This window comes from Chamaea fasciata, unplaced genomic scaffold, assembly GCF_029207755.1.
Source record: "Chamaea fasciata isolate MVZ Bird 193981 ecotype frontalis unplaced genomic scaffold, bChaFas1.0.hap1 SCAF_29, whole genome shotgun sequence".
NCBI lineage: Eukaryota > Metazoa > Chordata > Aves > Passeriformes > Sylviidae > Chamaea > Chamaea fasciata.
In genome coordinates, this window is record NW_027094114.1 from 2,445,541 (window position 1) to 2,472,311 (window position 26,771).

The 26,771-nt window shown below is 53.4% G+C and overlaps 1 pseudogene; it reads left to right on the forward strand.

Annotated features, from left to right (window-relative positions):
* The first annotated feature begins 304 nt into the window (after positions 1 to 304).
* On the forward strand, positions 305 to 26,531 carry LOC136302453 (uncharacterized; annotated as a pseudogene).
* Positions 26,532 to 26,771: the final 240 nt, after the last annotated feature.

Here is a 26,771-nt window from a genome sequence, read left to right on the forward strand (position 1 = left end):
AGCAAGGGGGGCGAGGGAAAATTCCCACAAACTCTATATGCCCAGGCTAATAGCACTCCCTGTCATCAGGATTTCACAAAAAGATCTCATTGTGCAAAAGATGGGACTGTAGTTATGGTTTTTTGTGTGTTTTGGGCTGCTTGGTGTAGTTGAGGAGACAAGTATTTGTAACTAAGGTGAACCTCCCAGGCAGTTTTGGTCTCCTCTCCCATTCCAGGGAAGTGAAGGGAAACACAGTTGTAGCTGTGCTTTTGGTGTAACTTTAAGAATACCTCCCTGAGAGTGGTTTTGGTCCCTTCACAAAATGACTGAAAAAGATAAGAATGCATTTTATGCTTTGTTAGCGAAACATGGCGCTAGACCTTCTCCAGATGGAGAAAGGTGGGCGCAGAATAATTGGTTTAACTTTGAAAACAGAGTGAATAGAATATATTCTTTACAACATGATGCTAAATATAAACTGGGCAGAAATAAAACCATTCTTTGCTCAGTTTTGGGGGCCTGTCTCTCGGCAGCCATAGCAACCCGTTTTAAACGGGTAAGTGAAGAAAAAGCAGTAATAGAATCCCTATTAAATTTGGTAGAAGCTTTGCAAACACAATTAGAACAGGAAAGAAAGAATTATTTGCTGCAGACTTCCCTTGCAGAAGGGCGAAGTAAAAACTTAAAATCTGCAGATTCACCCACAGAAATAGAAAGAAAGGAGACATGCAACATTAAACAAATCTACCCTCAGAAAGAATTAGAACACATGTAAAATTGTGGGGAACACTGTTGCTCCAACTTGAGACCTCTCATCAAAACAGAATATAATTCTATAAATGAAGAGGATCATGATCCCCACATAACCACCAAAGAAATACCATACACAGCCACTGAATTAGCTAAATTAAAGAAAGAATACTCCTGCCTCCCAAGTGAATCAGAGACGGAGTATGTTTTTAGAGTTTCCCTCACTGGGAGTGACCAAATTCAATTAAGTGAACAAGAAGCAAGTGGGTATTGGGGACATGGAGTTTTCTTAACAACAGGAAATACACGTGCTCCATTGTCCCTGACACAGCGTGCAGCTTACTGGGCAGGGGGATAAACCTCCTTGAGAGGGGTGACCCTCTGGCAATAGTCGGCACTCCAGACCAACTCCTAGAAAACATACACAAAGCTGCATGCTTGCAAATGATACATGAAAGGAAATTAGTCTCTGGCTATGAGTCACCAATGCAACAGCCTGCCAAACCTGAGATCATGACCCCCCTAATTCGAGGTTTGCCAGAGTCTCTTAAACCAACAGCAATTCTTCTTCTATAAACAAGAGCATCTATCTCTCTGGTAGATAGACTTGAAAGATTTCTTGGCCATACAAGAGATCGAACTGGTTCCACTGACTCCACTGACTCCTCACCTTTTACAACTCCTAGCACACAATATAACAGCAGTCATAAACTTTGGACATGGAGTGAGGTAGCAGAGGAGTTAATAAGTTACAGTAGAAAATATGGACCAGTGAAGTACTCAGAGGACAAACAAGAAAAACCCAGAGGAGTCAGGCACGTTGCCTCTCCTAATGAAAAATCAGAAAAGGGAAAACAAATTTCCAACTGGCAGCAACGGTGGTGGCTAGGACTGAAAAGGGGAGTGCCACGAGAAGTAATGGATAAATTGCCATATGAGAAATTGGCTAAAATAATTTCTAATTGGCTCTGTCCCAAACATTGTATTGGAACCATCAAACCGACAACCCAGCGCACCTCCTCTCCGCAAAGACGACAGCCCATCCTCCACTAACTTGGAAATCCAAGCAATTTTTCAACAAAGATCTGCAAAACTAAGGCCATCTGCTGGATTCAGAGAACCAGTGACCCAAGAACAGTAGCAGGAGCCAGTGAAGAGAACATCGCTCAGCGTCACTCCAGGCACAGCTAATGCCGGGCACAGCTCAGCCTGTGAGGAGCTCCCATAGCTCCTGCCTTCTCCCTCCCTGCTGACAGCTCCCTCCCTCCAGCCCTCAGACTCTGCCCATGCCCCCTTATTCCCTCCCAGCTCATCCCTTTGCTTCGCCTTCCATTAATAAACACTTTGGCTTCTTCACTTTACCGGCGTCTCTGTAGAGCTGAAGCGGCGTAAAAACCTGAGCCCTGGCACACACAGGCCCCTGCTGCCGTCCTCTTCCGCGCCGTGTTTTGTGCAGAGACACAGAGGAGCGAGGCCGCGTCAGGCTGGAAAGGTGCCTGTGCTGAAGGTCCACTTCCACAACACTGTGGAGTTTAAGGTCCTACTGAGCAGCCTGGAGCTCCTGGATTTTGAAAGAGCCAACCTGAGTATGCTCTGAACTCAGCTGTGAGGGATTCCATGGCAAGCATCTACAGAGGGCAAAGGAGCTTGGAATGCTGGAAGCTTTCAAGAATAGCTTCCTGAAAGCACAGCAGTGCTCCATCGCTGCACAGGGTCAGGGAGAGGGCAGAAGCAGAGACCATCAGGCCTTAACAGGGAGCTTTGGGTGTGCCTTAGGGCAAGTGAAGCAGCAGCAGCACGGTGGCCAAGACTCGGACGCGTGACTGAGCCAATGGCCCGAGCGTTGTCAGGCAGTGCCGGGATCCCGGCTGCGGTTCTGGTCCCCAGAGCTGAGGAATCGCAGCCCCTGCCTCAGAGCCTGTCAGAAAGCCAAGCAAGTGAGAGCAGAGGGAGGGCAGCCTTCCAGTCTCTCCTGGGCATGGCCACAAAGCAGCCCCTGCTTCTCCTTCCTCTGCCTGTGTTTGGGGTGTGCTGATGGCAGCGCCAGCCAGGCTGTGCTCTGTGTTCCAAAGGCTGTGGAGAGCGGGCATGAAAAGTTGTGGGTGCGCAGCAGAGAGTCCTGGAAGGTGCTGGCAAGAGCGTCCTGCGGGAACAGGGCTCTGGTCTCTGGCCGGGAAGAGCCTGGTTTTTCTGCTGTGAGCGCAGGCAGGCGTCGAGGCAGGTGAAGAGGCAGCGGGTAGCTTGTGTTTGTAGAGGGCCTGGGGCTGCATGTGCGAACCTCCACCTGGAACCACACTGGGGGAAATCCCAGCTAAAGCTGGAGCGCCTGTCCAGAAAGCACCAGAAGGAATTCAGCCTTGCCAGGGTTTCTTAAGAGTGTGTTGGTGTTCCCCAGGAAAGGTACACATTTGGGGAAATGCCTCTGGGGGAAAGGGGCTTGCTGCTGAAGGAAAGCGCTTTCCTAGGAGCTCCCGGTGCTGTAGGAGCAACTGTCCCCCTTTGGCTCTCTGTGGTCCTTTCAGTCCTTGAGGCCCGTTGCACTTGGCAGATGGACAAGGGAAAGGAGCATGCTGTGAAGAGCAGGTTTGGAATCCACCTGGACTTGCGAAGACCAAGGCCAGGACCTGCAGCAGGGTGTGTTCCCCCCCGTTTGGACACAGGTGTGAGCAGGAGCATCTCTGTCCAGCTGCCAGCCCCAAAGCTGTCTTTGAGAGCTGTGAATTCAAAGGCCTTCGCGCACACCCCTCTCACATCTTACCTGTCTGCTGTGTTTCAACTCTTGGCAATATGCATTTGCCTCTTGCTTGCTGGAAGCTGCTGCGGCCCAGAGGGCCAGCACCGAGATGGGCTGTGTGGGCCAGGCGGCACGGAGAGTCTTGGCTGATCTTGGGGTGTCTGTGGCCTCAGAAAAGTCTTGGAAGGTTTGCCTCCCAAGGCGCCCTGCTCACTGGCTCTTCCTGTGCATCTTGGAGAGAACAAGGCAGGCATTTCTGGAAGCTGGGCATTAGCAGGCCTTCAAATGGGGGCATGTTGTGGAGCAGGCCCAGCTGAGTAACCCTGAGAGGAGCCCAGCACTCCTTGCCCCTCTTCGCAGACACGTGAGCGTTGTCTGCTTTCAGGATGACCCTGGCTGTGTCAGGGGGTGCTGCTACGTGGACATGAGACAGCCAGTCATGTCCTGCTGGGTCCCAGCAGTGCCTCGCAGCAGTCCTGCATCCCCATCAGGATGCCAGCCAAGAGAGGTCCTGGAAGCTGAGGGAGCTGATTTGAAGCTTGCGCGGGTGCCTACAGGTCAAGGCCAAGGGCGTTCCCTCAGGATAGAGCAGTCCTGAGAGGTCTCTAGAATTCAAAGAAATCAGCAGACAAATGCATTGTCCGCCAAAAGCTCTTTGATTGGCAGGAGGTTAGGGCTCTGCACCCCACCACAAGGCTTCTTTGCCACGTCCAAATTGCAGTGGCTTTCTGTAGGAATTCTATCAAAAATACCTTCTGTCTTTAGACTGCTGAGGTGATTCCATAGGCAGGGGCTTAGAAAGAAACACATTGCATCAGAATCCTAGACTTGAAGCTAATGTCCACCTGCTGGCCAGGAGGAGTCTCAGCGCACCAAAGCAGCTCATCTTCCTCACCCCTTCCCTGCACAGGGCTGATTCTGTAGCTACCCTTAGGTCTTCCCCAAGGCTATGTCTAAAGCTTTTTGTCAAGTCACTCTCTTGCCAAGTTAGGCTTCCAGGTTTTTCTTATGTTAACTGGTGCTAAGTACTTCTGGATATGTGTGCTAAGTTCTCTTTCCTTCTGTCAATTGCCTGTGCTTCCTTACATCAAACAAAGGCCTTGTTTCATTCCTAAATGTGCCTGATGCTGGCCCAAGTCTTTTGGCACTGCTTGCTTTCCAGTGGCATGTTCTACCTCCCCCGAGAGGAAAGAGGGAGCTGGAGAAGGAGCTTGCCAGGCTGCTCTCCATCCTTTACCAGCAGTCTTGCTTAAGCGGACAAGTCCGAGCTGAGCGCAAAGGGAACAGCCGTGCATGGGAAGGGTGGGTGGGAAGGATGATCCAGGAACCGTAGGCCTGGCAGCCTGAGCTTGCTGCCGGGGACGGCCTTGGAGCACATCCTCCTGAGTGCCATCCCACAGCACGTGCAGGGAACCAGGGGGTGGGAAAGCTCTGCGGAGGGATGGGGACAGCTGCGGGTCTTGGCAGGGTGTTGAGCTGGGGTTGGTGTTGCTGGGCGTGTTGGGGAAGAAGTCGTCTGGAAGATGAGAGGTCTAGGCTGGAACTGGAGTCACTTTGAAGGCACCACCTGTGGTATGGTACAGCTTTGGTTATGGAGGACAGAAGGAATAGCTGGGACTTTTTCTCTTAGTCATCCTGCTTCTCCTGCAGGGAAGAGGAGGGGAGAACTGTGCTTTCTTGGCCACTTAGATATCTGTAGCAGGGGGAGGATTAGGCCTTTTGCAATCTACTCCTTTGTTTGGGCTACTTTTGTAACACTGAGTGGACTTTCATTCGTGGAGAGCTTTTATTCCTTAAGAGAATTAGGCTCTTAACATGCCTTCCTAGAAAAATGTTTGAAACCAAAGCAAGGCCTTTATTTTGCCTCTGTGTGGTCTTATGCTTTGTAAAGTGACATTCAGTGGATGACCTTAAGGCAAATGTGTTACTGCTTTGAGGTGGGAAGGAAACTTCCAAATCTATCAGGTTCTCAGGCCATTGCTATGAATTTAGGAAGTTTGCAACTTTTTGGAACTACTTGAGTTGAGTAATGGGAAGAAAAGCTTTCCTGAATTGAGGATTCTTAAATGACAGATGCTTCTATGCCTCTGCTGCCAGGGTGATTTTGTGCTTCAGGCAATGGCTCCAAGTAGAAAACAATTTCAGCATGGAGTAACAGCTTCTGACAGAGAGCAACAGTTGCCAGCACTTGCTCCAGGTGCTCCTGCCAACATGCCCTGTAGGAAGGAGCACGGCCCCCAGCGCACATTGGCTTTGGCTGCCCTGTGGCAGAGAAGCGCCCCGGGGCACAGGTCTCTGGGGCAGGAGATGACACCAGCACTGCCAGGGCTCGGGGGGCGGCAGGTCTGCTTGGGCGGGGGCTCCGTCACACCTGCCGATTTCAGCGCTCCCCTGGCCCCAGGGCTCAGAGCAGCATCCATGCCCTGGCCCACACATTCCTCGTCTGCGTCACACCCGCGTGTTTAGGACGGCCAGCGGATGGGGACGTGTCCCAGGGAGGCTGTGCCAGCTTCTGTGCAAGGCCCCATGGCCTTCCCACTGTGGCTGCGTCGGCTGCCCTGGGGGCTCCTTCTGCTGCCCTGGGCCCGCAGAGCAGGGCAGCGTTTGCCCACGGTTTGAGCCGCTCCGAAAGATGCTGTCTCAGGGCTGTCTTCGACACTTAGGGTGAGGGATTCCTTCCAACCTGGGCCACTTTGGCTGGGCTGGGGGCGGCCCCAGGGCAGGTGGCAGTGTGTGCATTGGCCCTTTGTGACACGGTGCAGCAGCGGGGTCACCGTGGCATGGAACGGGACAGGGTGTCAAAGGACCCTTTGTGACCCGTGGTGACATAAGTGCTGGCGGTGGCACAGCCAGGCCACAGTGCTCGGAGCAGGCGACGGGACAGGACGGGATAGAGCGGTGTCGTGAGGAGCCCCCCTAGGCACACTCATTCCCGTCTGATCCGGAGCTTTTCCGAGGCGTTATTCCTACAGGTGACCTCGAGGCCAGACCACAGGACTTGGGGACCTGTGGCCTACCCGAGGCTTCTCTTTTGCACGTAGCATCGAGGACTTGTTGACTCGGACCTCTTCTGAGCCACCTCTCGTGAAGGCGCCCTTAACACCACACTCTGGCATGGCGGGCAGATTTCTTGGCCTCTTCAAAGTCTTCAGCGTAGAAAGAAAGCAAGCCCGTGGAGCACAACAGCCTGAAGAGCCAGAGCAGTTCCAGCCAGTGCAGGACGGTGAGTGGCAGAACTGGGCCACAGGGCTGATGGCTGCAGCCAGCTTGGCTCCGTCCTCTCCCACCTGTTGTGGACATGCCCAGGGACAGGACGGAAGAGGGGCTGGGGCTGAACCTGGCAGCACCCATGCTCCATCCCCTGGGGCATCCCGGGGCAGTCCCAGCCTGGGGAGGACAGGGCTGGGCTGTGTTCTCCGGCCTCTCCCGCAGCCCCTCAGCTCTGCCTGCTCTCGCTCTTTGCCAGATGCAGCCGCGGACGGCACACAAGAGCACAGGCCTGCCAGTGGCCGCTTCCGCAGGACACTGAAGGTACCTGCAGCCCTCCCCACCTGGGCTGGGCCTGCTGTCACTGCTCAGCCGAGCACCGCACTTGGAGCGCTCCATGGAACATCCCTGGCTTTGTTCCCCTGCAGATGTTCCCGAAATTCCTGCGCATTCAGCGTAGGAACACCAGCAGCACTGCAACTGCAGGTACAGCCAAGCTTAACTCCAGGCTGACCAACTGCCAGGCAGAGCCTGATGTCAGCACAAATTTGACTGCACGCTCAGAAAATTTTGTCACTGCAGTGAATGATCTCCGGGCGAAGGCTGTTGTTATGGAAATGACCGAGGGCACGACCATCACAGACACTGCCACCAGAATGACTCAAGGCCTCCCAAATACTGACAGCACCCCCACTCCCACCATGACTCATGCTCCCACCGTGGATTTTTTCAAGGAGAGTTCTGTTTCTCCTCTGCAGCGGGTAAGCAGCCTGGGGCCAGGGCTGGAGGCCTCCCAGGATTGTGTGTCCCCTCAAGCCGCTGGGTCCTCTCAGCCTTTGAAGCCATTAGAGTACTGTGTGAAGGGAGGCTGGAGAAGTTGCTCCCTTGGACAGTGCTCCAAGTCTTCCCCATGCCTCCTCCAGGTACCAGCCATTGTAAGGAATATTCACCAGAGACTAGCATCCCAGGTCACTGTGGATGCCAGGATGCAAATTGACATTGTGAGGCTGGCTGAAGAACACCCAGCTGACGTGGTGCTGACCCTCCTGCGCTGTGCCCCAACATGACAGGTATGGGCTCACCTGCCTTGAGAGCTCAGGGCTCACCGGCCTTTAGGGCCATGGCCCTGCACGGCCTGTGCAATGGGCTCTGCCAGACAGGTCCAGGACCCTCAGGCCCCTCTGTTTCCCGAGCCTGCTGCCATGCTCCCTCCCTGCCCTTCAGGGCACTGGGGCTCTGTCCCCTGGCCCCCAGACCCGCACAGGGCATGGTAGTGTGGCTGAGACATCCCTGACACAGAGCTCTGATCCCACAGAGCTGCTGCAATGATGTGGAGAACCATAGGCTCATCGAGTTCCACAGTCGAGAAGGTGCTGCCAACACTCCTCAGTGTGATGGAGGACTGGCCTCTGTCTCGCATGGTTACCTCTGATGGGGACAAGGAGGACGTCTTTGCCCTGGCTGTGAGTTTCTGGGCATTTGCTCACCCCCAGGTCGCCTCTCCAGCAGCTCTCCATCCTCTCCCTGCCTCAGGCCCTGCGCTGAAACCTGGGCTAAGGGCAGGCTCAGGGGGCACCAGGCCCGCTGCTCCCCCTGTGTCTCCCCTGGGGTCCTGCCACATGGACACCTTGGCACTGAGCGCTCTCCTTGGCAACTTCTTTTGCAGGCAACTCTGGTGGTGTGGGTGATTGTCCAGGTGCCTGAGTGCCACGAGGCACTGATCCTTCATTCCTCCCGCCTGTTTGTGGCTCTGCTTTTCCATGTTGTCATCACCACACAGCAGATGCCACCACGGGAAGTCGATCACTTCTGGAGAGCATGCCGAGAGGAACACCGCCTTCCCAGCGACCCCAACAGGTCTCTGTCCTCCTGTCCTTCCCACGTCCTTGTGGCCAGTGCCAGTGCTCCCAGTGTGACCCAGGCTTTGCTCTGCACATAGGTTTGCAGTGCAGGCCGTGAAGTCCCTGCTCTGCCGGCTGGAGTGTGACAATGAGGTGATCGCTGTGGAGTCCAAGCATGGCTGGGACACGCTGCCCTGTGCTGACACCCAGCACTATGCTGTGGCTCTGCTGGCCAGGTGAGACCCCCTATCTCCCTGCTGTCCCTGGAATTTGTGCCCTGTGCCTGGGCTGCCCCACACAGTCCCTGTGGTCATGGGCCAGAGGGCCTCGTCACTTTAGGGATGGCCGAGCAGACTGGAAAAGGCTGGGAGAGGAGGGTGCACAGGAGTGGCCGCCTCCCAAAGCACCCACGTCCCCTCCAGGGATGCTGGGGAAAGACTGCACCTCTATGAGTCAGTCCTGAGAAAAGTGTGCCCCCCCACCTCAGGCTCTTTGTTCCTTTTTGCCCCTGACAGGGAGATGTGCCATGTCTCAATCCCTTTGTCTTCCTGCATCGCAATCCATTTGCTCTGGCTGCTCAGCATTGAGAAGCCAGGCTGCGATCTGCCTCTCCTGGCATTCCTTGTGGAGGTGAGCCTGAAGGCCAGCGCGGCCTCGCTGAGCTGCCTCCAGGCTCTCTGCCCTCTCGCAGCCGCATCCCTGGCCCGGGAGGGCACCAGCGCCCTGTGCTGCTGCCTGGGGCTGGCCCTGTGCACTTCTGGGCTCCTGCCAGCCGGGCCCTGTGCCACTGCCCTCTGCCTTTCAGGTCCTGGAGTGCCTGGACTTGACTAAATGTGGTGGCTGGGTCCTGAGGGTCGTGTCGAGTTACCTGCGGATCGAGTGCAGGCAGAGGTGTCACCTGGTGCTCAGAGGCCTCCTGGTGCTCAGCAAGGATCCCCTGATGGTGAGAAGGGGACAGCAGCTGAAGCTGCACTGGGGAGAGCAGCCCCATGGGCTGGCTGGGCTTCAGGAGCTGAGGCAGCTGCTCCCAGCTCTTCTGCCTCAGCTGCCCGACTGCTTTGGGACAGGCCTTTGGTCTCTGGGCCCTGCGGCAGCAGGCTGGGCTGGCAGTGCCAGGGCGCTGTCGCTGGTGCAGCTGTTGACGGCTTCACAGCACAGCCTTGTGTTCCACACAGGCCAGAAGAATGTGCTGTCTGTCTCAAAGCTTTGTGGATCTGCTGGGCGATGAAGATGGAGTGGTGGTTGCCCTGACCCTCCGTGTGCTTACTGGTATGCTGAAGAACGAAGACATCCTGATATCCAGCACCACCGCCCCAAAGCTGGCTGAGGCACTCCTGGCGCTCTTTAACAATGTAAGGTTCTGCAACCCAAGCCACAGGCATTGGGTGCTGCCCAGATAATTTGTGCTGTCTGCATTTTCAGGCCTTTGCCTAGGTGGGCCTGGAGTAATCGGTGTAATCGGTGCTTAGGTTTTTTCCTTTCCTCTAGGAAAATAGCTTCATGCAACTGCTCTCCATTGACCTCTTCTGTAAGGTGATGGAGTTGGTAGTGGATGAGGGAAAAAAGCCCCTGAAGACAATTGTCAACAAGAGCCTGCACCTACTTTTAATCTACTGCCGTGATGAGAACCGGCGTGTGGCAAATGTGAGGTTTTGTGCATGCCTGGGAGGGGGCTCAGCTGCCTCCTGCCCTGGTGCCACGCAGGCTGCGTCCTCCTCCAGGCCTTGGCACAGGGATGCAGGTCCCTTTGCCCTGGGCTGTGGTGCCATCTCTGCATCTCTGCGGTTCTTCAAGCCTCTCGGGAAACCCTGCATTTTGCGGCCAAGTTCCTGAAGTGGAGGGATCTGGAGGAGCTACTGACCAAGGAAGATCCGTTGAATATCGATGAGTGTAAGGTAAGGATGGCTTGGAGAAGTGCCAGCCTCAGCCTGGAGAAGATCCATGGCTGCGGGGCTGGCAGCCGTGGCCCCTGCCCAGTGCTGCACCCAGGGGCTCCGGCCTGCGCCCCACACGCCGCTCCCTTCCCTGGGCCCCGTGGGCTCTTCTCCAGGCTCCTGCGGCCCCGAGCCGGGTGCCCGTGGAGTCCCGGCCCAGCGGGGCTGCGGGGCGGGGCGTCACCGCCGCTCCCCGGGCAGCAGCTGGCCCTCTGCCCCCTCCAGTGCCCGGCACCAGCGGCTGCTGGCCGGGCCTCAGGGCCGTGAGGGCAGGGGAGGCCGGGGCCGGGCGCAGCCAGAGCCCGGCCCAGGGGCTGAGCCCGCGCCAACCCTTCCCTCCTGCCACTCTCTCCAGCTGGCAGACGACAGGAGCCGAGCGGCCGAGCACCTGCAGAACCCACAGGAGTCCCTGCTGGAGGCGGCCATGCCGTTCATTGGTAAGCCACGAGACAGGGCTCCCTCCCCGGCCCGCCGCAGCTCAGCCCTGGCCCCGGCTGCTGCCCCGGCTGCACCGGCATCTGGGCCCGGTGCTGTGGAGCCCCGCCTGCCCTTGGGGCTGCTGCCGCCCTCTGGCAGCTGTGCCCTGGGGCGGCAGCAGGCGGCAAGGGCCCGGGCTGAGCCCTGCCGGGGCAGGAGGCCGTGTGGCCACAGGGGTGGCAGCGGCGCTGGCAGGGAGCCGTGCCGCTGGGGCCGTGACATGCTCTGCGTTCACAGGCATGGCCGTGCGGTACATGAGGATGTAGCAGGGAGAGCTCCAGCTCGTTGCCAGGGGTGAGTGAGGGCAGCGGGTTGTCAGCGGCTCTCTCTGGCAGGGGAAGCTGCACTGCCTGGGCCGAGAGCTGCAGTCCCCGGCTGTGGAGGGCTTTGCTCCTTGTGTGGACGAGGGCTGGAGAGGGCACAACACACAGAGATTTCAGGGGCGCGTGGGGGATTCGTGGCAAGCACCTTCTGGCTGATCCCAATGTCTCCTGCTTCCTTCTGGGTGGGATGGCCCTGGCAGGAAGATCTAGGGTTCCCCAAGATCCTGGCTCTGACCATGGCTCTGTTCTTCTCTCTTCCAGCCCTTCAAACCCAGAGGCAAGACAGCAGCCCGTCATGCTCTAACCTGCAAAATGAAGCCCGGTTTCCGCAAAAAGCTCAACAACTGGGGACGTCTTCTGAATCCAGTGAACCAGTGTCCCAAGAACACACCGGGAGACACTGAAGAGGACACCATCTCTAAGTGCTGCTGGAGCTCCACGCACAGCTGAGTCTGAGCACAATTCCCATGGCTTCAGACATCTCCCTGTTTGTAGTTAGCTCCCTCCCTCCAGCCCGCAGACCCTGCCCATGCGCTTTTTTTCCCTCCACTCTCCACCCCTTTTGACAGTTCTTTCCCTCCCAGCCCTCAAACCCTGCCCATCCCCCCTTATTCCCTCCCAGCTCATCCCTTTGCTTCGCCTTTCATTATTAAACACTTTGGCTTCTTCACTTTACCGGCGTCTCTGTAGAGCTGAAGCGGCGTAAAAACCTGAGCCCTGGCACACACAGGCCCCTGCTGCCGTCCTCTTCCGCGCCGTGTTTTGTGCAGAGACACAGAAGAGCGAGGCCGCGTCAGGCGGGAAAGGTGCCTGTGCTGAAGGTCCACTTCCACAACACTGTGGAGTTTAAGGTCCTACTGAGCAGCCTGGAGCTCCTGGATTTTGGAAGAGCCAACCTGAGTATGCTCTGAACTCAGCTGTGAGGGATTCCATGGCAAGCATCTACAGAGGGCAAAGGAGCTTGGAATGCTGGAAGCTTTCAAGAATAGCTTCCTGAAAGCACAGCAGTGCTCCATCGCTGCACAGGGTCAGGGAGAGGGCAGAAGCAGAGACCATCAGGCCTTAACAGGGAGCTTTGGGTGTGCCTTAGGGCAAGTGAAGCAGCAGCAGCACGGTGGCCGAGACTCGGACGCGTGACTGAGCCAATGGCCCGAGCGTTGTCAGGCAGTGCCGGGATCCCGGCTGCGGTTCTGGTCCCCAGAGTTGAGGAATCGCAGCCCCTGCCTCAGAGCCTGTCAGAAAGCCAAGCAAGTGAGAGCAGAGGGAGGGCAGCCTTCCAGTCTCTCCTGGGCATGGCCACAAAGCAGCCCCTGCTTCTCCTTCCTCTGCCTATGTTTGGGGTGTGCTGATGGCAGCGCCAGCCAGGCTGTGCTCTGTGTTCCAAAGGCTGTGGAGAGCGGGCATGAAAAGTGCTGGGTGCACAGCGGAGAGTCCTGGAAGGTGCTGGCAAGAGCGTCCTGCGGGAACAGGGCTCTGGTCTCTGGCCGGGAAGAGCCTGGTTTTGCTGCTGTGAGCGCAGGCAGGCGTCGAGGCAGGTGAAGAGGCAGTAGGCAGCTTGTGTTTGTAGAGGGCCTGGGGCTGCATGTGCGAACCTCCACCTGGAATCACACTGGGGGAAATCCCAGCTAGAGCTGGAGCGCCTGTCCAGAAAGCACCAGAAGGAATTCAGCCTTGCCAGGGTTTCTTAAGAGTGTGTTGGTGTTCCCCAGGAAAGGTACACATTTGGGGAAATGCCTCTGGGGGAAAGGGGCTTGCTGCTGAAGGAAAGCGCTTTCCTAGGAGCTCCCAGTGCTGTAGGAGCAACTGTCCCTCTTTGGCTCTCTGTGGTCCTTTCAGTCCTTGAGGCCCGTTGCACTTGGCAGATGGACAAGGGAAAGGAGCATGCTGTGAAGAGCAGGTTTGGAATCCACCTGGACTTGCGGAGACCAAGGCCAGGACCTGCAGCAGGGTGTGTTCCCCCCCGTTTGGACACAGGTGTGAGCAGGAGCATCTCTGTCCAGCTGCCAGCCCCAAAGCTGTCTTTGAGAGCTGTGAATTCAAAGGCTTTCACACACACACCTCTCACATCTTACCTGTCTGCTGTGTTTCAACTCTTGGCAATATGCATTTGCCTCTTGCTTGCTGGAAGCTGCTGTGGCCCAGAGGGCCGGCACCGAGCTGGGCTGTGTGGGCCAGGCGGCACGGAGAGTCTTGGCTTATCTTGGGGTGTCTGTGGCCTCAGAAAAGGCTTGAAAGGTTTGCCTCCCAAGGCGCCCTGCTCACTGGCTCTTCCTGTGCATCTTGGAGAGAACAAGGCAGGCATTTCTGGCAGCTGGGCATTAGCAGGCCTTCAAATGGGGGCGTGTTGTTGAGCTGGCCCAGCTGAGACACCCTGAGGGGAGCCCAGCGCTCCTTGCCCCTCTCCGCAGACACGTGAGCGTTGTCTGCATTCGGGATGACCCCGGCTGTGTCAGGGGGTGCTGCTACGTGGACACGAGACAGCCGGTCCTGTCCTGCTGGGTCCCAGCAGTGCCTCGCAGCAGTCCTGCATCCCCGTCAGGATGCCGGCCAAGAGAGGTCCTGGAAGCTGAGGGAGCTGATTTGAAGCTTGCGCGGGTGCCTACAGGTCAAGGCCAAGGGCGTTCCCTCAGGATAGAGCAGTCCTGAGAGGTCTCTAGAATTCAAAGAAATCAGCAGACAAATGCATTGTCCACCAAAAGCTCTTTGATTGGCAGGAGGTTAGGGCTCTGCACCCCACCACAAGGCTTCTTTGCCACGTCCAAATTGCAGTGGCTTTCTGTAGGAATTCTATCAAAAATACCTTCTGTCTTTAGACTGCTGAGGTGATTCCATAGGCAGGGGCTTAGAAAGAAACACATTGCATCAGAATCCTAGACTTGAAGCTAATGTCCACCTGCTGGCCAGGAGGAGTCTCAGCGCACCAAAGCAGCTCATCTTCCTTAACCCCTTCCCTGCACAGGGCTGATTCTGTAGCCGCCCTTAGGTCTTCACAGGGCTATGTCTATAGGTTTTTGTCAAGTCACTCTCTTGCCAAGTTAGGCTTCCAGGTTTTTCTTATGTTAACTGGTGCTACCTACTTCTGGATATCTGTGCTAAGTACTCTTTCCTTCTGTCAATTGCCTGTGCTTCCTTACATCAAACAAAAGCCTTGTTTGGTTCCTAAATGTGCCTGATGCTGGCCCAAGCCTTTTGGCACTGCTGCTTTCCTGTGGCATGTTCTACCTCCCCCGAGAGTAAAGAGGGAGCTGGAGAAGGAGCTTGCCAGGCTGCTCTCCATCCTTTACCAGCAGTCCTGCTTAAGCAAACAAGTCCGAGCTGAGCGCAAATGGAACAGCCGTGCACGGGAAGGGTTGGTGGGAAGGATGATCCAGGAACCGTAGGCCTGGCAGCCTGAGCTTGCTACCGGGGAAGGCCTTGGAGCACATCCTCCTGAGTGCCATCCAACGGCACGTGCAGGGAACCAGGGGGTGGGAAAGCTCTGCGGCGGGATGGGGACAGCTGCAGGTCTTGGCAGGGTGTTGAGCTGGGGTTGGTGTTGCTGGGCGTGTTGGGGAAGGAGTCGTCTGGAAGATGAGAAGTTTAGGCTGGAACTGGAGTCACTTTGAAGGCACCACCTGTGGTATGGCACAGCTTTGGATATGGAGGACAGAAGGAATAGCTGGGACTTATCAAAAGCCTGATGTCTCTGTGGAAGTGAAGAACGACTCAAGAAAAATGCAGAACACTTCCACAAGCCAAACACAGGTCCCAAATGGGAAAACAAACAAAGAAAACTTTGTGACCTCCAGAAGGAGCCCATGCACCCTTGGGCTAGAGCACTGCAGAAGCCAAGACATAGAGCTTCACTGAGCCAGATGCTCACCTGGAGCACCAGCCCTTTGGTGCCTCAACATGGCAGATCAAAGCCCATTTCCCAGCTGTCACTGGCTGGGGCAAATGCTAGGTCCTGGCAGGATTGCAGCACTCAGCATCCTTAGCCAGCAGCAGCAAGTGCTGGCTGGGCAGAAACTTGCACCTCTGCCTTGCACTAAAGACAGCACCCTGCAGAATTGGCATTTACTATCTCAGAAAAATCTGAGTCTGCTGTCACCACAGCTGTCGGGTTGTGGTAACATTGCTCATTTTGCTCCTCTTTGGCCTCTTCTCCAGCAGAAGAGAGAGCCATCAGCACTGCAGGTGGCTGAGGAGCTTCCACTAACTGTAGCAATGTATCTGCAGCAATGTATCTGCATAACTTGGAATACAAAGTGCTGAAGCCCAATTACCACCTAGAGATATTAGTTACAAGTAGCAGCTCCTTGGGAATATATCAAGGCCACAGAGACACAAACTGGTCTAAAAAGAAGAGGAGTCTGGGAAATTGAATACCAGGACAAGAAGAATGAGCAAGAGGGCTTGAAGGCTTGGAATTATAGCCAATCAAATTGCCTAAGGGGCGCGTGCTGAGCCAACAAAGCAGACGAACCAATCAAGAAAGGCATGAAGGTGTGAACAGTGGTCTTACAATCTATAAACATAGTGTAATGTAAATATGAAATGGCTTCTGCAGAAATCCTATCGGTTCTGTCGTTCAGAGGTACTGAGCTCCCACAAGTATCATTCAGATGTATTTGCTGGCAGCCAGAAATGAAAATTCGGGACTCAAGCTGTAGCCCTAAAGAGCAGGGAGATGCTCGAGGAGGCACCACCTTTGTTTTAGCAATTCAGCAAGTGAGCGAGTCCCTCTGTGAAAGGAATCACTACCCTCCTTGCTTTCCTTCTGGCACCTGAGAAGGACAAAGACTGTCCCAAATGCAATTTGCAGGCTGCCACAACCTGTGCTACTTGTGTCTTTTCAACACAGCTCTACCCAAAGCTGCAGCCACAGCTGACACCGGAGAGGAAAGCCCCTGAGAGCAGCAGAGTCTGTGGGGGCTGTTGGCATTTACCTCTCCTCCTGTGGCAGTGTTGAGTGCTTTACAAACCTCTCCAAAAGTCTGAGAAACAAAAGAGCCACAAAGAAAGGAGAAAGCGTTTAGATCTTGGAGTGCAAGCCAGCCCAGACTGGAGATCTCTGCTGGAAATGCCTAAAACCTGCAGGATGTAGAAGGGCTCTGTCAGAAGGCAGATGAGGCATTTTGCTCTCAAGTGCATGGCCACTGGGCCTGAAGCATTGAGGATGACTGCCTCAGCTCAGAAAGAGAGTTTCTTCTTTCTTCTCGGGTTTCAGTCTCTAAATTATGCAGTTCTAATCCCGACCATGGAGTATTTCCTTCAGCAAACTCTTGGAAAGAAAGCTTTGATAGGGGGTAGGTTTCTCTTTCAGGCAAGCAAGATTCTTCTCCCTCTGTACGTGCGGCCAGCTGATTATAGCTATACAAAAATGCAGAGGAAATTAACACACTGCTGTCCCACACTTGAGAGACCAGGAGATCTACCAGGTCCTGTTGCCTACTGCAGGCAAGACCTTGGCAGTGTGACAATTTGACAATTTGACAATTCCTCCTGGCCACGCTTACAAATTCTGACTGGGACTGAGAGATGGGACAGTCTAGCCTCAGTGTCTGAACATTTTTGCAGCTTGCCTGACTTCAGACTTGATAGATATTCTACCAGGAAAACACCTGGCCCATGGTTTTGTGGTTGGACTCACCCGCTGCCGATATTTTTGACTTTGATGGATTTTGTCATGGGATTTTCCATGCTCACAATTGTCCCTGAGGAAAACAAAATTCAAGAGACTCGCTTTGAAGCAGAGATCCCAGCTTCCAGGAGGCACAAAAGGCAGCCCCATTGCTGGGGCTCTGAACACTTTCTGGTCAGCTGGGTAACAACAACAAAACAACCAGACAGACAGCTCTGAAGTAGAAATGGCCAGCAGAGACTGATTTTCTCCAGAAGTTCCTATGGGGAATCCTAAATGTCCCTGTGATATCAAACTGAAGAGGAACATTTGGTCCAGCTACACTGCCAGGTGCACACAATACGCTATCCTCCAGACAACAAATACACAAGACGTACTCAGTAGCCCCAGGGAGTCCTCCTCGATCTGCTGTTGCTGAGCAGCAGCTGTGTCAGCACAGGAGATGAACCGACTGCCCGGGATCACCATCTCAGCTTGGGGAGCTAAGGCTCCTTGACACAATGCTCCTGCTGCAGCTGGTTTGGTGCAAGAGCCTGTGTAGATCTGGGAGAAGAAATGAGTTTGGCTTAGAAAGGTGGCTGGCAGAGATGACCCTGAGATGCCATTCCAAATGCAAGCCCTTAGGAAGATGCTGTCAGCCTGCCACACGCAGGGCTCTTCAAATGGATTTTTTGCACGTCCACTTCCCTTTGACTGGATGGGCCAAAACCAAAGGCTGGTTTTACTGGAGTTCATGGTCAGATTTATGTTCCATTTTTAGGGATCTTCTGAAGGAGGACTGCCACAAGGACCATTCCACCTCCTCCCAAGGGCTCTTTTCCCCCTCCAAGGGCTGCAGACACTCTTGCAGTTCCTTGTTCAAATGTTCTACCTCCTCCCACAGAGTGCTCTTGTCCTCCACCACGTTCAGGTCATGCTCAACCGGCAGCACTTCTGGTGGAGACAGTTCCTGCGCCTCATGCTGACCTTGGGGTTCCTTCTTGCCAGTCATTTGCTGGAAGGCTTTGCAGGCTGCCTGGCCAGATGTCAACAGTTCCACCTCGAGTCAAAAAGAACAAAGCAGTCAGAGACTACAGCTTGTCCCTGTTAGCCAAGAGTCATCAGCTGTGAGCAAAGGGAAAGAAGAGATTTACAAGGGCTACAGACAGCTTGTTTCCATCCTCCATCTTGGGCACAATGTTCCACTGTTAAAACACCTCAAGAAACAAGGAGAGCAGGAAGAGGCCAGCAGGAGTCAGTTTGGATGACTGCTGGCCAAAAGGCCAAAGGACTACTTCCATTGTCCAGGGCAGCAGTTGAGATTCAAGATACCAAGAAATGTCCTTCAGAACAGCTGTGACAGACACGACAGCAGGATGGCCCTCAGAGGCATCACCCCAACCCCATGCACATAGTTTCATATATTAAATCACTTCCACAAAATTAATTGCATCAGAATAGAGGTCGCTTTAAAAGTCTCTGGTGGTCATTTGGGAAAGATCTCATGCCTCAAATTCTCCTTTGATGGTCAAGAGCCTCTGAAAAAAAATTTCTTCCCCTTAAATACATTGAAGCTATCTTTCCAGCAGGCCCACTCTCTTTATTCTTCCACCTAAGATAACCACTTGCACTGCTAGGAGGGAATACAGGACTAACAACTGTCTGGTAAAGCTTAAGGAATTCACAGTTTGTTACGGTCAAACATTTCCCCAACATTTTCCACTGCACTCTCTTGCCAGCAGATATCACCAACCTGTTCCATTCCCCTTGCAGAACCCTGTACCTGCTATCCATGGGCAGCCAGGAGGAGAGGCAGTCACAGAGGAGACGCACCTGCCACACCAGGCAGTAACCAAAACCCTCTCGAGTCACAGCTGCAGGCCTGTAACTGCACAGAATGCTCTGGCTGCCCCACTCCTGGCCTTTTGGCTGGAAATGCGTTTTCTGCCTCATGTAGAAGTACCACAGCTGTGCAAACAAGGGCGGATGGGCCATATTCCAAAGGCACCGCAGTGTGGAGGAAGTGGTGCCCTAATGACTGAAAAATAAAACAACACACTTTTGCGACATTACTGTAGCAGGTAATGTCAAATCTGGCCTTTAACTGGAGGCCTCCAGGGGCAGATATGGAAAAACACCCGCCCCACATAGGGCAAATGTGGTCAAACAAGTGTGGAACATTAGCGTAATTGACTAGAATTCCCAATTAGAAGCACAAATAATGAGGAAATATTCCTGCTTTGCTCCCACCTCCTCTGGAGCCCCTCTTTCTTGCTCCTAGCTGTACTGCCTATCAGTACTGCTGTTTCAACCTTGGCTCCCAGAGGAGGCAAGATAAGATAGGAGCCTTTGGAACGTGTTTTGTCTTTCTGCCTATCAGAGGAGGAAAAGTACTGAAGTTACCTAGGAACTATATAACTATGCAACAGTAGTCTACAGAGCTAGGAATATATATGAAGGAAATAGAAAAGCAGAAATCATGTTGGCATTAGAAGGAGACCATTCCCCAATTCCTAACCATACCAAAATCACCATCAGCAGGATTTTCCATCTTGAAAAAACAATGGACAATTCAGAAAGGTAATGTAGATTTTATGCACAGGGTGACAAGGAAGGGAATCTTCCAATGGAGTTGAGGTTTGATAGAGTTTTTATTCTGACTCCCACTCAGGGCTTGAACTGGAGAGAGTCATCCTGAAATGGTTGTCACCACCTCCTGAACTGCCTGCATTGCTTCACTGCAATGATCAGAGATGCCCATCTGGAGAGAGGCTCAGCTGGCATCAAATAGGGTTGCAGCACAAAGGGAAAACAACAATAACAACAGCAGCAGCAACAACAACAGCAATAATGGAATCATTACTTTGCAAACTCAGTGCCTCAGTGGATCAAGAGAGATTCCCTGGTTTCCAGAAATATGCTGAAATAGGACTGGCAGGACACTCTGCACCTCTGCCTTCATGTCCAGGACCTTGCTATCACAGGCTCATATGGCCCACAATCCCACTAATCCATTCATCGAGGTTTCTTCAGCAGCAGCAGTGGCACAGCTGAAAAACGTCAGGCAGCAGTTCCCATTCCCTGTGCATGCATGGCAGTGGGGCCAGCACGACCAGGGCCAGGGCCAGGGCCAGGGCCAGGGCAGAGAGCACATGCAGCACCAATGCTGAGGAGCCACTGCTCTGACACTGCCAGTGGGACTTCCACTGAGATGAGGCATCTGGGCGTGCCATGAGCACTGAGATGGTTTTTGCAGTGCGGCGAGGCAGCTCAGGTGCCTACCTGAGCCTTGAGTAGGCAGCAGCTAGCTCTGCCAGCAGCACCATATGGCCAGAGAGCTGCTGTGTTTCAGACTCACAGCAAAGCCCACCCAGCAGGACAATTTCCATGTCAGAACTGCAGAAGTGCTTTCCTCTTGTTACCTTGGTGCATCCCAGAGCGGAAGTTTGGACTCCGTGACAGAGAATCTGCTCACCCAAGAGACTGACGACTCCGCTCACAAGGAGTTCAGCACAACCAGAGTGTTGGCAATCCCTGTGGGACCAGCTGAAGATGCCATTGCAGCCGAGGGGACAGCACCACTGCCTGGAAAAAGACAATTCTGGTGAAGTACTAAGGACACAACAACAGGCCCTAAGCCAAAGCTAACCTCCAGACGACCCTTCCAACCAAACATTGTATTTGTATTGGCTCATAAACAAAACAGGCATGACCATTACCGGTATGATAGATGAATCCGGTTGGTAGTGCAACAGGTGTTTACCTTTCCACACTTAGAAGCCAGACAAGGCCACGGAATCAGATCTGTGTGGTCTTGTTTGAAGATATATGGTCAAAGCAGACTGCCTTGGTTCCTCTCTGAGCCCGGGTTGAGAGAAAGATGAAATCAGATGTTCCTGCACTAGAAGTTTTGGTAGCTTGTTTATTCAACAGAATAAAATCTGGGGCCTCTAACAGCAAAGTCTGTGGCCTGGCCTGTGGGTGGGCGAGCTGCATAGGAATCCCTGGTTCCTGGGAGTGCATTTCCAATCCTTTGGTGTGACAGGGGCTCGCCAGCTGACGAGTGTGTCAGGAGGATGGCAAAGCATATGGGTAACTGGCGATGTACCTTTCTTAATCCCTACAGGCAGTCTTCTGCTGTAACAATCAGGTGCATTGCTTAGCTTATCCTTTGGTACTCCTTTGCTGCTTTGCACTCCAGCAAAAGCCGCTTATTTCTTACGCTGGTGTTGGCGTCTCTGGTGCTGACTGCTGGCAAAACAGCGACACGTTTGCTTCAGAGTTGGACTAGGTGGATGCACAAGATGGCAGCCAGGGCTGAGGCAGCCAAGAACAACATGGCGGCCAGGGCTGGAGCAGCCACGCCCAAGATGGAGGCCAGAGAGCAGAGGCAGCCACGCACAAGATGGCGGCTGGGGCAGGCCGAGCCCTCAGCCGTCTGTTGAAATGGACATTAACAGACACCCGGGAAACGGAGACGGCGTGGCACCTCTGCTCTGCGCACACCGACATAGACCAGCCACTTTGGAACGTCGGCTGGCAGTATTTTGATGTCGAGGCAATTCAAATAGGTGAACAGAGGAAGAAACTCCAGGGTTTGAATGTTTTGAAATAAAAACTTTTCTTTTTTTTTCCAGAAGACGGCCAAAAGCATTTTCTGTGCAGATGGACTTGGTTTAGCATCAAGAAGCATCACAAGTGGTTTCGTCCAGGCAGGAGTCACAGTGACTGTGAGGCAATGAAAACGGAGATGGGATCCGCTTGAGGCGGATAGTGCAGTGGCTGCTCACCTGCCATGCGTATCCCTCGCGGTACCTCTTTACTTAGAACTCTGTGAAGACCCTATAGAATTGAAATACAAATCAAAACTGCAGCAGGAAGTGCAGTGCAGCTGAGGTTGTTCTTAATGGGATTCTTCAAGCTGAGCAGAGACATTCTGTTCAGCAGACGCACAGGCAGGGGCTTCTTGGAGCGCTGCTGTGGCGCCCATTATTTGGAGTAGGGGATGACAGGAGAAAAGAAGAGAAGCCCCTCAGCTTCTGAAGAGGAACAGTCACTGACAGGAAGCAGTGGCTTAAGAAATGTGAGGGGAAAAAAAGGCAGCGAACGTGAGGTGGCAAGTGTGAGAAATGTGAATGAAAAAAGGAGGGAAGTGTGAGGGAAGAAAAGGGTAGGAAACCTGAGTGGGAAATGGTGAAAAATGTGAGTGACAATAGGAGAGGAAGGTGAGAGGAGGAAAAGGCAGGAAACACAACGGGAAAATTCTAAAAACATGAGGGGGAAAGGGTGAGAACTATAGGGGGAAAACATGGAAGGAAATATGAGGGGGAAAGAGTGAGAAACTTTACTGGCAAATAGAGAGAAAGGGGCAGAAAACGTGAGGGGAACATGGTGAGAATCCTGCGGGGAAAAGAGTGAGAAACCAGAGGGCAGAAAAAGGCAGAAAACATGAGGCGAAAGAAAGGTGGGAAGTTTGATGGGAAAAGTGGCAGAAAACAGGAGTGAATAAAGGGCAGAAAATGCAAGAGGAGAAGTATAAGGAACGTGACGGGGAAAGAATGCTAAACGTGAGGGGAAAAGTGTGAGAAATGTGAGAGGAAAAGGGCGAGAAACAGGAGGGTGAAAGTGAGAAACGGGAAGAGAAAATGCTGAGGAAAATGACGGAGAAAAGGAGAGAAACGTGAGGGGAGAAAAGGGCAGGATAAGTGAGGGAAAAATGGTGAGAAGCATGAGGGAAGAAAAAAACAGGAAAGAGTGGGAAGGTGGGAAAAGGTGAGAGGTAAAGCAGGAGGAAAGTGAGCTGAAGAGGGTGGGGAAAATGAGAAAAAGTTGGGAGGGGAAAACGACAGGAAAACTGTGAGAATTGTGAGTGGGAAGGGGGGGAAATGTGAGACGGGAAAGAAGAGGAAATGTGAAGAGAGAAAAGGAGAGCAGGCAGTGTTGGCATAACAGCTGAAATGATTCCTAACACATTCCCCCATACATTTGCCCACTTATTGGACAAGCCCGGAGTTTCCATGTATGTATGTCTCTATCCCCGCCTGGATTCCTACTTGGAAGCAATACAAGGGGCCAGGTCTGCCCGCCAGCAGCAGCAGCTGCTCCAAGCCGGGAACATGACATGTGGTGCTGATTTCCAGAGGCTTCTGTGTCCCAGGCGAAGCCAAGGCAGGAGTGGGTTGAAAGGTGCTGGCACTGCTGCTGCTCTGTGCCAGAGAACCCCAGCTGGGCGGGGCACGGCGCCCACTGCGCTGCGGGCTCTTTCTCCTGCCAGAGCTGGGCACACCTGGCAAGAAATCATGATGGCTTGTGGGGAAACCAAGGGCTTTGTGGAGGCTGCATTCCTCTGCACACAGCCGGGCCACCTGCAGCACAGATCTTTGGCCCCCAAGAATGGAAACCAGAGGGAAACAGCTGGAAGAAGTTTCATTCTCACCTTTCAATAGAAGAGACTAAAATGGAAGTTCCCAAGCAGGGCCTGGTCCCCGGTGCCAGCTCAGTGTGAGAAAGGAGGCATGACTTTATTTCAGTGCTGGCTGTGTGGGGAATCACTTCTCTAACATGTGCTCACTCAGAAATCTGACCTACTGATTTGTAACCATGGAAATAAGACCCACTTATTACTTTGCAGAAACTCACAGGCTAAATATTCCCTCAAATTATTGGACAAATTTAAATCACGTCTCAGAAGTGAAGAACGAGAGAGTAGGGGTCTCTTAAGGATCTCTGGTGGTCATTCGGGGAACATCCCATTCCTCAAATTCTCCTCTGATGCTCAAGAGCCTCCTAGAACCACTTGCTTCCCCTTGAATGCATTCCAGCTACCTTCTTAGGAGGACTACTCTATTCTCAAGGCTAAGGTAGCCACTTGCACACATTAATCAGTGCACTGGAGGAAATAGACGGCTCAACACTCTCTGTTAATGCTAAGGGAATTTGTGATTTGTTTCAGTTCAAGATTTTCTCAGCACCTTCCTTCTCTGGGAATTGCTCCCAAGCATTTTGTCACTACACCTTGAAAATGTGTTTGCTGACTGAAGCCACATTGTGTCTTTCCTTCAGAAATTAATCAAGAAAACACCAATTACCTACTGAAAGCCTTCTGCTCCCATCCAAATCAGTTCACTGCTCAAGCGCAAGCCACAGGCTCATCCCCGATTCCCTCTGTGAGATACAGGGCAACATTTTCCTGCAGCTGGAAGATGATTAGAAAAATGAATGAAAATTGTTGGTTCTAGGCATTGTTATTTATGGCTTGGATTTGTCCTAGTTAATTTGTTGGCTTTTGATGTGAGATGGGAGAGGGGCCAGCTGGAAGCCCAGACCAAAAGAGAAGTAGGAGAAGAGGAGAGGGGACAGAAAAGTAGGCGGTCGGGAGAGAATAAAAGTTCCCCAGTACCCAGCCAAAGGGAAAGGGCACACAGTTCGCCCTGGGCTGGGAAAAGCAATAAAAAGCAGCATTCCATTTACAGTGGGTGTGTGTGTTTGGCTCTTGGGGCAAGCTGTCCCTGCCTCACGCCCGCCTCGGTTGCCCCAGCAGAAGTGCCGTGCCTGAAGGACGCTGCTCTGTGCTGGAGCCTGCGGAGCAGCCCGGCTCCCTCCCCTGTGCCCGGAGTCCTGCACACACTGCTCACCTTTGCCAGGAGTTACAGGGCAACCGGCACAAGAGTGGGAATCCTCAGCCAGGCCTGCAGCCCTCGGCTGCCGTTTGCCTTTCTCTGCTCCTGTGCAGACTGCCGACGGCCGATGCCAACCGTCTGTGCTGTGCCCAGCTCGGCTACGCTTCCCCTCGGGAGCGGCTGGCTGCCAGCCGGGCTCTGAGAGCGGAGCATTCGCCCACTCCCAGGCTACAAGGGCCTCCTTGCAGCCTGCCTCTGCCCAGGCTCAGGCTGCTCCGGGCTCTGCCAGGGGCCTCCGCCCTGGGCGAGGCTGGGCCCGCTCTCACATCACAGACGCTGACAGCTCTGCACCAGAGGAAACCTCTCCGAGCACTCTCACTGATCTTGCTGATTTCTCACTTGAGCAAGACTCTCCTGCAGCCAAAGAGATTGTACTTCGGGATACAAATCCAAATGGCACCAACCCAAATGCTCTTGAGTCACAGCTGAAGACCTGCATGTGCACAGGATCTTTTGGCTGCCCCACTCCTCCTTTGGTTTTGCCTGCAAATGCCACTGCCCTTTCTGCCTCAAATTGAAGTACCACAGGTGTGCAAAATACGGTCAGTGGGCCGTATGCCAAAGGCACTGTGGTCTGGAGAGGATGACTGAAGCGGAGCCTTCCCCCCTTTCAAGGCACACCAAAGAAGCCATCAATGTTGCTCTGCACCTTCAACAGACAACTGAACACTCTGACGGAAATGCTGCGCTTATTGACAGGGTGAGAAAGAACGGAATCTTCCAGATGAGCTTACGATTCAGAAATTTTATTTCCTCATAACCTTATTCTATATAGATAATATAGAATATTAATCCTATAATCCTACTCTAAGCCTACTCTAAGGTGGTTATTGAGATAACCAGTCATTACACGAATGTCACATTCATGTCTACTCCTTCTTCTTCTTCTTCACTGCCGTGATCAGCGGTGTCAGGGTGAACGCTGAATTCGCTGATGTTACAAACGGATGCTGTGCACAGGAAAAAAAATTAAAACCACAAACCAAAAATCAATGAACCATGACTTTCCAAGCTGAGTGCTTCACAGGCTCAATCAGGGTCCCTCTGGTTCCGAGAAAGAGCCAGAGACAGGACCAATGGCACAATCTGCAACTACAGATTCATAGGAGGACCTTGGCATCATAGGCAAACCTGGTCCAGAATCCCACTCATCTGTTTATTCTGGTGTCTTCATCTTGATGAGACTTTTGCCCTGCCAGGGCTCTAGAAATGGTGCTTTCTGTCCCTGGGGTTTCCTCCTGCCCACAGATGTTGTATGGGAAGTTGAAAGCCATCTTCTCTTGCTTTCTGTGCAGCTCCTGCCAGACAACAGGCATGAGCCGGTTGCGCTCTCAGAGATGCCATGCCAGACTCAGGGAGAGCTGTTGCCAGCCCAAGAGCAGGAAGAGCAGCTCAGGCAGCAGGTGGAAGAGCCACAGGAGAATGAAGAGGTAAGCCTGGCTCAGCAGATGACAGAGTGAAGGGCAGGAAGAGGGGCATAAAACAGAGCTCTTGGGACTGAGGAGACCAGGAGTCCCAGAGGCACAGAAAGCACTGAGCCTTGTCATGTGCAGAGATCGGCACTGGGAAAGGAGGTTGGCAGTGGAAGCAGAGGTGGGCAGGGACGCAGAAAGAAGTGGCTGAGTGAATGTGATTTTGAGGCTGAAAGAGGAAAAAGCTGAGCCTGATGGCAGCTCCCTGTCACTTGCTCTGCGTTTGTGTGTGCAGAATATCAAGGCAGAGCCACAAGCAGAGCTGCCTGAAGCTCAGAGTGACATCAAGGCACTGAAGAGGAGCAACAGAGAAGACATGATGGAGATTCATCTCCAAGAGGAGATGAATGATGAAACATCCTCTCTCTCTCTTTTTACAGAACATCAAGGAACAGCTGCAAGCAGGGCTGCAGGAAACAGAGGCTAGGATCAAGGCAAGGGAGAAGAGGCTGGAGGAAGAAAGGAAACTCATGAGAGACAAAATTAATGCCCTCCCTCAAAGTCCAGAAAAGCGAGTGAAACAGCAATAACCGCCACAGTCACCAAGCTGGTGCTTTCTGCCCTTCTTGCCTTTCCACTGCAGAGCAGCAGGCAAGTGGGGTGATGCCTCTGACGGCCATCCTGCTGTAGTGTCTATGGCAGCCGTTCTGAAGGACATTTCCTGGTATCTTGAATCTCAACTGCTGCCCTGGACAATGGAAGTAGTCCTTTGGCCTTTTGTCCAGCAGTCATCCAAACTGACTCCTGCTGGCCTCTTCCTGCTCTCCTCA